At 35.6% G+C, this 2,663-nt stretch overlaps 1 pseudogene; it reads right to left on the bottom strand.

Moving 5' to 3' along the window:
• Positions 1-364: 364 nt before the first annotated feature.
• On the bottom strand, positions 365-2,178 carry LOC107769202 (5-epiaristolochene 1,3-dihydroxylase-like; annotated as a pseudogene).
• Between the last annotated feature and the right edge of the window lie 485 nt (positions 2,179-2,663).

Here is a 2,663-nt window from a genome sequence, read left to right as displayed (position 1 = left end):
GTCGAAAATGATAAATAGTGCTTTACGAGATCTTAGACCACAAAATTAATTATTAAATTTAAAGATTGACATTTTGGGTCATCACACTTCTGTCCTGCATTCATATATAAGATTCAAACTGCCTGAATTTTCAGTTGCACTACTCAAGCGATTCTTGACTCGTACAGAATAATACGAAACGTAATGTTAAGCTTCTTATTTGAACTTTTATTTGTTAACTTTTCAAAATGATTGTCCAAAACACCACATAATAACATCTTCCTAAGAAGTTCTGATCATGGATACAGGTCACCATAATATAATGGCACAGTTAATGCGGTCCTCCTTATACATTAAACGTGATACATATCAGTATTTAATAGTATATAAAAACTACATTTATTAGAAATAGGTAGAAACTGGAACATCAGAAAGATTGTACAATAGTGAGGTTGACAATGAAATTAAAAAATATGATGCCATTAAAATTACTCGCAAGAAGATTGATAAGGAGTAGCTTTTAGGTAAAGGTCACCCTTTCTAGCAATAGTTATTCCAGCTAATTCTGTCAAGTCCAAGTCTCTTGGCTTCATTCCGGTTGGGAGTTTCCAGTCGAAGTGATACAACAATTGAGCCAATGGCAAGTAAAGATTAGCTAAACCAAATGACATTCCAGGACAAATTCTCCGTCCACCACCAAAGGGAAGAAATTCAAAATTATTACCAAAAAAATCCACAGCGCATTGCTCAAATCTCTCTGGCTTAAAGCTTTCTGCGTCATCCCAATATTTTGGATCTCTTCCCAATGCCCAAACATTAACCATCACTTTGGTCTTCGCTGGAATAGTGTAGCCGTTTATATCTGTATCTTCCCTACATTCCCTTGGAACCAAAAGTGGAGATGGTGGATGAAGTCTCAAAGTTTCTTTAATAACTAACTTTAAGTATTTCAGCTCCTCCGCATCATTTTCATCAAATGTTACTTTGTTTTTAAAGGCTTCTCTCACTTCTGCCTGAGCTTTGGTGAATACACTTGGATTCTTCATCATTTCAGCCATAGCCCATACAGTTGTTGTTGATGAAGTTTCTGTTCCGGCAGCAAACATGTCCTGCAAATTAATAATGGCCAAGTTAATTACAACATTAAATTACTATTTTTCTAACAAGAATTCTTATTCTTGGTAAAAATTGGAAATGGATATGGGAGAGTAAGAAAAAGCATAGGATTGTAGTATTCAATAGTATTTACAACAATAATAGCTTTGATATTGTCGTTGGTGATGGGAAATTGAAGACTAGTATCATTCATAAGTCTTAGTAGGACATCAATTAAATCTTCACCTCCTAATGCTCCATTAGTTTTCCCAGTTGCAAGATTTTTCTTGTGCTCGTTGATGACATCCTCAACAATGGCATCTACCTTAAGGTGGGCATTCAGAAGTTTACGCTTCATTCCACTAAGAACATGAAGAAACTTGTATGAAGGGAAGATATCAGCCACATCAAAGCCTTCTGCTAACCCTATTACTTCTCTGATCTTTTTGGCAAATACGTCTTGACCCTTAAGTACTTGCCCAAATGCTGATCTACACGTCATGGAGCTCGCGAACCAAATGATCCTTTGCGTAAAATTAACTAGCTCACCTGAAGAAGAATCTGACCGAATAGAGTCAATGAGACGAACGACTTCATCACGTCTGATCGAGCTGAAAGACCGAACATTCTTTGCATTGAGCAGTTCCATGACACAAATTTTACGCATTTGTCTCCAGTGATCACCATAAGGGCTAAATGCGATATCAGATACTGGTTATAACAAATAATGTCCATGGCCAAAATTTTAGGCCTAGATGCAAAAACGACGTCATGAGTTTTTAGTACTTCTTTTGCCATCTCCCTAGAAGTAACCACAACTGCAGAAATTTCACCAAACTGAAGGTGCATAAGTGGTCCATATTTTTTGGCTAAATCTCTAAGGACATGGTGTGGTTCTCCACCAACCATATGAAGCATACTTCCTAGTATTGGTATTTTCCATGGACCTGGTGGCAATTTTTTGGTTTGGCTATTGGAGTTCTTCCATTTCCTTAACAAAAAGAGGAAAGATAGAAATAGGAAAATGGAAACCAAGCTGAAGAATTCCATTTTGGGAGAGAAATGGAGGATTATTTGGTTCGATGATATAATTCAAAGGTCAGTTGTGTCATGTGTGTGGTCTTTTATAGGCTTTTGTTTTGGCCAGAAATATAATAATATATATTTTTCTGCAACTTTTGTTTCTCAACATCTGGCCGTCAAAGCACACTTTTTTTTACTTTCCTGTTCATCTTTCTTCTAAGTCAAAACAATTCAGCCGACTCAAAGAACAAATTAGTTTTGTGTACCAATTATTGTGAAGCAAAAATATGAATATTTTTGTCACTATATATGCCGGGGAAATTCTTTAGTAATATTTCCGGAGTGTAGCCAAGAAAAACTCTCAAGGCAACTAGACATTTGACGTATATTCATCTTAAATTATACTATTCGGTAAATTTATCCCTACTGTTATACTATCTGACCAAATCTGTACTTATTGTTATACTATCCAACCAATTTTTTCTCTATTTCTTGCAAACTTTAAAAAATTACTCCGAGTCCTAATAATTACCCACAATCACTCAAATTTCTTTTATTTAACGGAC

Source organism: Nicotiana tabacum, chromosome 13, assembly GCF_000715075.1.
Source record: "Nicotiana tabacum cultivar K326 chromosome 13, ASM71507v2, whole genome shotgun sequence".
In the NCBI taxonomy this organism is placed as follows: domain Eukaryota; kingdom Viridiplantae; phylum Streptophyta; class Magnoliopsida; order Solanales; family Solanaceae; genus Nicotiana; species Nicotiana tabacum.
This window is presented reverse-complemented; position numbering and strand designations above follow the sequence as displayed.